Below are 11,541 nucleotides of genomic sequence, written 5' to 3' on the forward strand. Positions count from 1 at the left end.
TGATCAGTGTGCCAGAAAGAAAGCAGCTCTGGAGGGTCTTAGACTAAGTATTAATATTTTGGCCCACAGGTGGCACATATCTGTTAACAACTCACTGGTTAGAAATTGCAGTGTTAATTGCTGCTGCTGCTGCTGCTGCTGCTAAGTCACTTCAGTCGTTTCCAACTCTGTGCAACCCCATAGATGGCAGCCCACCAGGCTCCGCTGTCCCTGGGCTTCTCCAAGCAAGAACACTGGGGTGGGTTGCCATTGCCCCCTCCAGCAGTGGTAACTACATTCAACCAAAAGGAGCACAGAATTTTAATCTTATGATAAATTAGAAATGGATTGCAACTGGAAGTAGTTAACAGCCTAATTGGCTATCTCTCTGTGAAAAGCTTCTTGATACTATTCCACTGTAAAGAATTTCATTTAACAGGGAAGGAAGAAATTGGAAGAATAATTTGGGTTAAAAAGAGTAAATTTGAATTTTTGTATATTAGGTTTAAGATGTGAATTAGATATACACATGGAAATATTGAAAGCATAGATGTATTTATCTAAAATATATGGAAGAAGTACAGCTGGAGAAGTACAGTACCTACCTTGGGGGAGTCATCTGTGCATAAATGATTTTTAAAGCCATAAGTCTAGATATCATTATGGAAGAGTGAATTCAGTGAAGTCAGAGAAGATAGGAGGTCCAAAATTTAAAGCCCCAGGGAACTCAAATGTTTAAAATCAAGGGATAAGAAGGAACTAGAAAAAGTCATTGAGAGGAATGATTAGTGAAGTAGGAATAAAATCAGAGTGGAATGTTTCTTAGCCAAATTGGAAAAAAAAAAAATCAGGTCATCAATTATGTTGATTTCTGCTGACCATGTAAGATGAAGACTGAGAATAGACAATTAGATTTAACAATGTTGAGATCACTGGTAACCTTGACAGGAATGGTTTAGGTGAGGTTGTGAGCTAGAAATCTGCTTCAAAGAGATGACGAAAGAGGGGGAAGACAGGAATTGGAGGAGGAGCAGAAAAACTGAGTTAGTAGCTAGATGAGTATTGGCTCCAGAGAAAAGAATTAAGGTGAGAAAAATTGCACATACATAGATAGGCTGGAGAGACTCTTAGGTAAGTGACAAAGGATGATATTGATTGCAAATGTGAACATATTTTATGGAGCAATAAAAAGAGAGAGGTCTTCCCTGCTGGCTCAGCAGTAAAGAATCCACCTGCTAATGCAGGAGATTCAGGTTCCATCCCTGCATCAGGAAGATCCTCTGGAGAAGGAAATGGCAACCCACTCCAGTATTCTTGTCTGGAAAATCCCATGGACAGAGTATCCTGGCAGGCTGCAGTCCTTGGGGCCACAAAGAGTTGGATACCACTGAATGACTAAACAACAACAGTGAGAGAAAAGAAAGAAAATATTGTCACAGAGCAATGGAGAACAAAAACAGTACTGTGACCATGGGAATTGCAAAGTTCACAACTCATAGTGGAAAGATGTTTGAATCTGAACATAGACGAGAAGGTGTGAAACAGTCATGTGGATTAGTAGGCTGGGAAAATATAGAATGGTTACTGGGCAGCACTGAGAACAACCTGAAGTATTTGTTGATTTTCAGTGAGGGCAGTTGGCCTGTTTGTGAGTACGGTTTTGTTTTGCTCAGACACATTACTGCTGCTACTGCTAAGTCGCTTCAGTCGTGTCCGACTCTGTGTGACCCCATAGATGGCAGCCCACCAGGCTCCCCCATCCCTGGGATTCTCCAGGCAAGAACACTGGAATGGGTTGCCATTTCCTTTTCCATCAGACACATTAGCCACAGCAGTATACCTGCAGGTGAAGAGTAGGAAGAAGGTAGGAATTAGATGATTTTGAGGTTTTTGTTGGATAGCTGTGATGAAAGTAGACGTGGCAAATAGATGAGGATACAGTGAAGGTATGATTAACATTGGACTGAGAGATTTTCACTTGTTAAGAAGGGAAGTGATGATATGAATCGGATAAGCAGTAGTGAAAAGTTGGTATAATCAATGTAGTTTTAATCATAGAGGGTCAAATGATTTTTGGAGTCAGGATACTAACAGGAGTAAGTTGTAAAGTGAAGAAGTGCTGTTTGGAGACTGGAATGCTTGCAATGGAAGCTTGGGGGATGGTTATGAGTATAGACCTCTCTAGTGTAAAGTGTTGAAAGTGTTAGTTACTCAGCTGTGTCAGACTCTTTGCAACCCCATGGACTATAGCTTGCCAGGCTCCTCTATCCATAGAATTCTCCAGGCAAAAATATTAGAGAGGGTTGCCATTTTCTTCTCCAGGGGATCTTCTCAACCCAGGGATCAAAGCTAGGTCTCCTGCATTGCAGACAAATTCTTTACTGTCTGGGCCACCAGGAAAGCCCTCCCTAGTGTATGCATCTAGGAAATGGTTGAAGCAAGGCAGAGGATGAGATCCGTGGGACAGGAGAAGTCCAGGTGTTGAGATGAGATTTCTAAATGTGATGATCAGAACAGTGAGGGTATATAATTTCTGTACCTAATTTTAAAATTTTGTTTAAAGTTACCATTGTGGCATAATGACCATTTGGGCAGGCTTTAGACAGTGGCATGAATCTGAGAGACATGGGTCAGCCGCTTAATCTCTCTGTATCTCACTTTTCCCATCTATAAAATTGGAATATAAATAACAACTCAGAGTTCAGTTCAATCACTCAGTCTTGTCCGACTCTTTGCAACCCCATGGACTGTAGCACACCAGGCCTCCCTGTCCATCACCAACTCCTGGAGTTTACCCAACTCATATCCATTGAGTCGATGATGCCATCCAACCTTCTCGTCCTCTGTTGTCCTCTTCTTCTCCTGCCTTCAGTCTTTCCCAGCATCGGGGTCTTTTCAAATGAGTCAGTTCTTTGCATCATGTGGCCAAAGTATTGGAGTTTCAGCTTCAACATCAGTCCTTCTAATGAACACTTAGCGCTGATCTTTAGGATGGACTGGTTGAATCTCCTTGCAGTCCAAGGGACTCTCAAGAGTCTTCTCCAACACCACAGTTCAAAAGTATCAATTCTTCGGTGCTCACCCTTCTTTATAGTTCAACTTCACATCCATACATGACTACTGGAAAAACCATAGCCTTGACTAGACAGAAAAAAGTGAAAAATTTGGTATTTTTGCTCAGCACTTATGAAGCTGAACAATATCAATTATTGTTTTTAGCATTGTTATTTCTTTGAATAAGTTTAGTTCATATAGCAGACATTCTGAAAGGAAAAGATTTCTGTACAATGACATAAACCCTACTGATACTATTTTAAGTTCTCAAATTTAAGACCTTTCTTCAGACCTTCAGTTTGAACAGACAATAACTTCAGAAAGATTTCAATTACTTTCATTGGCAAATGGTGAACAAATTAATATTCTAGATTTGTTACTTTCTCTCATATGCCATAGACAATACTGAAGCAAAACCATATAGCAAAAATGGGAAAAGTTGGGTTTAGGGGTAAAGAGTTTAGGCTGTAAAACAAGAAAAAAGAATCAGCAAGACGGGTTGGAACAGAAGATAAATTTAGTGTTCAATTTATAAGGGCTTCTTTATAATTCTGGTGATAAGAATTGACTAGCTAGGGACACGCCAAGGTGAGTTCTGCCTAGTTTACTATACTACTTTAATAATATATAAAAATTCTGTGGTTGCTAAACTTGTTATGCATTCCCTTGCTTGAGCTAACTTTTTGTAAAAATAAATAGTTTGTCGTTTTCACAAAGACCAAAATCTCTTAAGTTACATTAAATGATTAGAATTAGACTTTAAGTGTTTCTGTATCCTAAATTTTATACTATCTAACAAGGGCTTCCAATTCAAAAAATCCATCGAAGCAATATAATTTGAATAAATATGATTTTATATTTTTAAATGATAAATTAGATTGATATATAAATCAAATATTTCATTGATATATAATTTATTAGCATGTAAGACAATTATTTCTGTAATATTTGCCTGAGTATACTGAAATTAAGCCCAGGATTGACACAGTATGTTTACTAATGCACTTTTTATTAATTGAAAAATTTGAGTTATTTCTAAAAATATATTTCACCTTCACAAAGAGGGGAAATGTAATAATGAGAGTTTCTCTCATAGAGAATCCCAGGCCTCAAGCATATTTTATATTAAATCTCAAGACCATGAAAAGGAAAGATCTGATTAATTTTAATTATAGTGAACAGCAAAAAGATATGGATGATTCCTCAGGCAAACAGTGTTCTGATCAAACTGAAATAAGCATATTAAATCTAATGCCTAGTAATCAGAAATTGTTCAACAGAGTTTGAGGAATAGCAAGGTAACTTTTGACAATACCTGTGGATATGATTTAATAAAGGATACAAGTAAATGAAGTCCTAAAACTCTTTGAGTGGAAAAACACAGTCTGAATTAAGTTATTGAAATGTATTGGCAAAAGTAAATATTAAAATTCTTTATTTATTTAAGCATCAAAAGAAAAAGAAAAGCATGAACATCTCAAAAAGTGTTGTATCTATTATTACCAAAGGTAGCTGATGCTGTTGGACAATATGTGTATTAGTTAGTTGAAAACTTTAGTTTCTGTGAACAGACAGATCAACTGACACTATTCTTATTCCTGGGAGACTAAAACTAATCTCTTTATCTGTGTAGTATATTTACTTTCTAAGGGTACAATCCCAAGTTTACCTTAAAACAGACTCGGCTAGAATGAACAGATGGAAGATATTTCCATAATATTATCATCATCACTGTCATTTTATTAACCAGTAATCAGAGAATCACCTCATCTTCTCCTTCTCCCATATTATTTTTTTAATTTTTCTTCTAGTTTTATTGAGATATAATTGACATAACTCACTATATAAGTTTAAGGTGTGTAGCATCATGAAATGATGACCACAGTAAGTTTATTGAACATCCAGCATCTCATACAGATACACAATAAAAGAAATAGAATTTTTTTTCTGTGTGTGTGATTTTCATCACACTCAGGATTTACTGTTTTAAAAAGTGTTGTATGTAATCTAGGGTAATATTGATCATATTTATCATGTTGTACATATATCCTTAGTACTTATCTTAGAACTGGAAGTTTGTACCCTCCACCCCTGTCTCTGGTAACCAGAAATCTGATCTCTTTTTCTGTGAGTTTGGTTTTTTTTTTGAAATATAATTGACTTACAACACTATTTTAGTTCCTGGTGCACAACATAGTGATTCACTATATCTATGAATTTCAGAATATTCATAATGAAAAAAGTGAAAGTTCTAGTCGCTCTCTTGTGTCCAACTCTGCGACCCCATGGACTGTAGCACTCCAGGATCCTCTGTCCATGAAATTCTCAAAGCAACAACACCAGAGTTGATAGCCATTCCCTCATCTCCAGGGGATCTTCCTGACCCACAGATTGAACCCAGGTCTCCTGCATTGCAGGAGGATCTTTTACCATCTGAGACATTAATATTTGTCACTATAGACAGATATTGTTATTGACGTGATACTGTCAATAATGTAGTTATTGACTGTATTCTTCACACTGTATATTTCATACCCACGATTCATTTATTTTATAACTGGAAGTTTGTACCTCTTAATCCCCCTCAACTACTTCTCTCCTCCCTCCAACCCCCTTTCCTCTGGCAACTACCTGTTTGTTCTCTGTATCTGTGATTCTGTTTCTGTTTTCTTGTTTGTTCATTAGCTTTGTTTATTAGATTCCACATATAAGTGGAATATATAGTACTTGTCTCTGTCTGACATATTTCACTAAGGATAATACACTCGTGGTCTATCTGTGTTATCACAGTAGCTTCTTGGATGTCTGTTTCCTTCCCCAATTTAGGAAAGTTTTCAGCTCTTATCTCTAAATAGGTTCTCTAGTCCTTTCTTTACTCCTTCTGAGAGCCCTGTAATGTGAATGTTATTACCCTTGATGTAGTCTAAGAGATCTCTTAAACTATTCTCATATTTTAAAATTCTTTTTTCTTTTTTCTGTTCAGCTTGCATGATTTCTGCTGTATATTCCAGATCACTGATCTGTTCCTCTGTATTATATGATGTACTGTTGACTCCTAATTTTTTCTTTTCTTTTTTCTTTTTTAATTTCATTTATTGCATTCTTCAGCTCTGGTTACTCTTTATATCTTCTGTCTTTGTTGATATTCTCACCGGATTCATCCATTCTTCCTTGAGTTTGTTGAGCATCTTGATGGTCATTGTCTTGAACTCTTGATGAAATATATTGCTTATCTCTACTGCATTTAGCTCTTTTTCTGAGGTTTATCATTTTTTATCATTTAGAACATATTCCTGTACTTCATTTTTCCAAATCTGTGTTTATTTCTATGTGTTCAGTAGGTTGATTACATTTCTGTCTTGGAGAAGTGGCCTTATGTAGATGTTCAATGGGGCCCAATAACATACTCCCCTCTGGTCACCAGAGCTATATTCCTAGATGCCTCTATGTGGATTGAGGGCACCCTTCTTTTGTGGCCAGGCTAACTACTTTGGGCTGGTAGACTGGGCTCGTGGGCCGGGCTGGCTCCTGGTCCTATTGGCTGTAAGACTGTGCAGTAGCTGTGAGGTCACTGAAGTGTGTGTTAGGCTTCCTACAGAGTTGGCTCATGGCCCAGGTGGCCCTAGCTGATGCTGGTCTGCTGGTGGGTAGGAACTGGGTCCCCATATGGCTGTCTGTTTGGCCTAGGAGTTGTGTGGAGTTGCTGCCATTCAGCTGATCACTGGGCAAGGCAAGTTCCCCATGCGGCTGTCTTCATAGCTTGGGGGCCTCAGAGCCAGGGCCAGCCCATTGGAGACTGGAGCTGAATCCCCACACACTGCCTATGAAGCCTCAAGAGGCTCCTAGCTGATGCTATGTGAGTGGGTAGAGCCAGTTCTCTGGGGCTTTTAGGCCAGAGATAGGATTCCAAAATGGCATGTGCCAGCACCCGTGTTCTTGCAGTATAACAGGCTTCCAGTGTCAGCTCCTGCTTCTATCTCTACAGCCAGGGAGAGTTCCAGTTGCCTCTTGTCTTTTGGAAAAGTCCTCCAAAATCAGCAAGTGGATCTGACTCAGTCTTTTCATTTTTTTTTTCTTTATTTTTTTAAAATTTATTTTTTATTTTACTTTACAATTCTGTATTGGTTTTGCCATACATTGACATGAATCCACCACAGGTGTACATGTGTTCCCAAACATGAAACCCCCTCCCACCCACCTCCCCACAACATCTCTCTGGGTCATCCCCGTGTACCAGCCCCAAGCATGCCGTATCCTGCATCGGACATAGACTGGTGATTCGATTCTTACATGATATTATACATGTTTCAATGCCATTCTCCCAAATCATCTCACCCTCTCCCTCTCCCACAGAGTCCAAAAGTCTGCTATACACATCTGTGTCTTTTTTGCTGTCCTGCATACAGGGTCATCATTGCCATCTTTCTAAATTCCATATATATGTGTTAGTATACTGTACTGGTGTTTTTCTTTCTGGCTTACTTCACTCTGTATAATCGGCTCCAGTTTCATCCATCTCATCAGAACTGATTCAAATGTATTCTTTTTAATGGCTGAGGAATACTCCATTGTGTATATGTACCACAGCTTTCTTATCCATTCATCTGCTGATGCACATCTAGGTTGCTTCCATGTCCTGGCTATTATAAACAGTGCTGCAATGAACATTGGGGTACATGTGTCTCTTTCAATTCTGGTTTCCTCGGTGTGTATGCCCAGTAGTGGGATTGCTGGGTCATAAGGCAGTTCTATTTGCAATTTTTTAAGGAATCTCCACACTGTTCTCCATAATGGCTGTACTAGTTTGCATTCCCACCAACAGTGTAGGAGGGTTCCCTTCTCTCCACACCCTCTCCAGTATTTATTGCTTGCAGATTTTTGGATCGCAGACATTCTGACTGATGTGAAGTGGTACCTCATTGTGGTTTTGATTTGCATTTCTCTGATAATGAGTGATGTTGAGCATCTTTTCATGTGTTTGTTAGCCATCCATATGTCTTCTTTGGAGAAATGTCTATTTAGTTCTTTGGCCCATTTTTTGATTGGGTCGTTTATTTTTCTGGAATTGAGCTGCGGGAGTTGCTTGTATATTTTTGAGATTAGTTGTTTGTCAGTTGCTTCATTTGCTATTATTTTCTCCCATTAGGAAGGGTGTCTTTTCACTTTGCTTTTATTTTCCTATATTGTGCAGAAGCTTTTAATTTTAATTAGGTCCCATTTGTTTATTTTTGCTTTTATTTCCAGAATTCTGGGAGGTGGATCATAGAGGATCCTGTAGTGATGTATGTCGGAGAGTGTTTTGCCTATGTTCTCCTCTAGGAGTTTTATAGTTTCTGGTCTTACATTTAGATCTTTAATCCATTTTGAGTTTATCTTTGTGTGCGGTGTTAGAAAGTGATCTAGTTTCATTCTTTTACAAGCGGTTGACCAGTTTTCCCAGCACTACTTGTTAAAGAGATTGTCTTTACCCCATTGTATATTCTTGCCTCCTTTGTCAAAGATAAGGTGTCCATATGTGTGTGGATTTATCTCTGGGCTTTCTATTTTGTTCCATTGATCTATATTTCTGTCTTTGTGCCAATACCATACTGTCTTGATGACTGTGGCTTTGTAGTAGAGCCTGAAGACAGGCAAGTTGATTCCTCCAGTTCCATTCTTCTTTCTCAAGATTGCTTTGGCTATTCGAGGTTTTTTGTATTTCCATACAAATCTTGAAATTATTTGTTCTAGTTCTGTGAAAAATATCGCTGGTAGCTTAATAGGGATTGCATTGAATTTGTAAATTGCTTTGGGGTAGTATACTCATTTTCACTATATTGATTCTTCTGATCCATGAACACGGTATATTTCTCCATCTATTAGTGTCCTCTTTGATTTCTTTCGTCAGTGTTTTATAGTTTTCTATATATAGGTCTTTAGTTTCTTTAGGTAGATATATTCCTAAGTATTTTATTCTTTTTGTTGCAATGGTGAATGGAATTGTTTCCTTAATTTCTTTTTCTACTTTCTCATTATTAGTGTATAGGAATGAGGATATAAAATCAACACACAGAGTCTTTTCAAATTGCTGCCTCTGTACTGAATCTTGCTGCTACTGCTGCTGCTAAGTCGCTTCAGTTGTGTCCGACTCTGTGCAACCCCATAGACGGTAGCCCATCAGGCTCCCCCATTCCTGGGATTCTCCAGGCAAGAACACTGGAGTGGGTTGCCATTTCCTTCTCCAAAGCATGAAAGTGAGAAGTGAAAGTGAAGTCACTCAGTCGTGTCTCTTAGCGATCCCATGGACTGCAACCCACCAGGTTCCTCTGTCAATGGGATTTTCCAGGCAATAGTACTGGAGTGGGGTGCCATTGCCTTCTCCACTGAATTTTGAAGCATTTGCAAGCTTGGATGCACCCTTTGAGTCGAGAATCTGTGTTGCCTATAGTTGTCTGGATCTCCTAAATGTAAACCTTGCTGATTTTCAAAGCCAGGCATTCTATCCATTCATCTTCCTGGTGCCAGAGCCCAGGTGGGGTGCTCAGGCTTGGAATCCTGGCTCCATGGGGAGGACCTCTAAAGTTGTAATATTCCTTCTGTTTTGGGGTTGCTGACCTGGAAATGTTAGATCTGAATATACTGTGTCTCTACTGGTTCTACTCATGTGGTTCCTTTTTTATGTATTTAGTTATGTTATGGAAAATATTTTCTGCTAGTCTCCAGGTCATTCTTATAGATAGTTGCTCTCAAGTAGTTTTAATTTTAGTGTGTTCAGGGTAGACAGTGAGTTCAGAGTTTTCCTACTCTGCCATCTTGGCCACTTTCCTACAAGTGCTAATTGAATTTTTGCTATGTAAATAATAACTCAGAAAGTTTTTGAAACACAACTCACAGAAGCAATTATTAGATACCAGTTATTAGATACCAGAAAAAAAATGTAGAATTTTACATTTGTTTGCTTTTCATATCAATACCATTTAAAACAGGAAAAAAAATAGCATTCAGTAGCAATCAACACTGGCTAAAATCGGTGAAATGGAGAACCAAACAATGTAGCAAAAGTGTAAATTTTTAAATTTTTCTTTAAAAGCTTTTACAAAAATTATTTTCCCCATTCATGAGGTAATGATAACTTTTCATATTCCACATCTCAAAATATAGTTTGAGGAAATAATCATAGGTGAGTTTTTAAAAGATGGTTATTATCCATTCTTTCCTATTGGGAAAATAGAAGCACTTTATTCATGTTTTGGTGCAAAAAACTGTCAAATAATTTATTATACATGCATTAAACAGTGTGCCTTTTCTATCACTGGAGACCATGTATTATCATTCTCTTTCATCTTTCCCCTCGATAGCTACATGTCTGATTTTTTCACTTTCTTTTTTGTCTCCACTAAATGTCATGTTACTAGAAAGACCTTGATCATTATTGGTATGAAGAAACATAATCCTTATCACAATCATCAGTCATTCTCTGGTGAACTTATCTCACTTTATTTTCTTTATAAAGGGAAGAGAACTTAACATTGCATGTCAAGTTATTTTATATTTTTTCTTGCTATGGTCCATCTTCTCCAATAAAATCTGCACTGCTTGAAAATAATCACTTGTGGTGTTATCCAAAATTATAACCTCATGCCAGTAATTATGAGCAGTACCTACCTGGTAGTTACACAATATTTATCTTGTGTGTGTTAGGATGTAACATAATTCCTTATTAATAAACATGCTTCAGCTTACTTTGCATAAAAAATCTGATGGATACTAAATATGTTTTCAAATATTATGAGAAAATATGCAAGTTAGGTGATTTTAAGTGATGAAAATCAAGAGAAATGACACAATTATATATAATTATTTCAAATAAGAAAGCAAAATAAATGTTATAATATTCATTTTTCTATTTAATTAGTGTATAATTTACTTTTAAATTATATCTCCAAACTGACATTGAAATCCCAATTAATTTTAATCAACTAAAATTTAGGAAAATATGATAAATGGCCTTAATTATAATCTAGAATATGAACATGATATATACTATGTCCAGGGAATATTGAAAAACAAAATATCACATTATTCCCTTAACTCCTAGGAAAGGTATGCATGATCCCATCTTCTTAATAGTTCTGTTTCTCATTTACATTCAGGAAGTTGATATGCTGTGTAATTCATTTCTCTTATGTAAGTTTGGCTAATGTGAGTGATTCTTTCTGAATCCAATATCTCCAAGAATATTGAGAGAGTCTTATCCTTTTTCAGATGAGGTACAACTTAGAAGCAATTCTTGATGATGGATAACCAATAAATAAACTTTTATTTACGTGCACAAAGTGATAAGAATTATAAAGGACACTGAAAAATACATAAAATTAATAACCTATAGCCCATATATTTAAAGTAATATTCAGTTCAAATATTTGTGTAAGATTTACATTTTTATTTCTTTCTTTTAAAAAAAAATATTTTATTTTTACTTTATTTTACTTTGCAATACTGTATTGGTTTTGCCATACATTGACATGA

The sequence above is a fragment of the Oryx dammah genome, unplaced genomic scaffold (assembly GCF_014754425.2).
Source record: "Oryx dammah isolate SB20612 unplaced genomic scaffold, SCBI_Odam_1.1 HiC_scaffold_29, whole genome shotgun sequence".
Lineage (NCBI taxonomy): Eukaryota > Metazoa > Chordata > Mammalia > Artiodactyla > Bovidae > Oryx > Oryx dammah.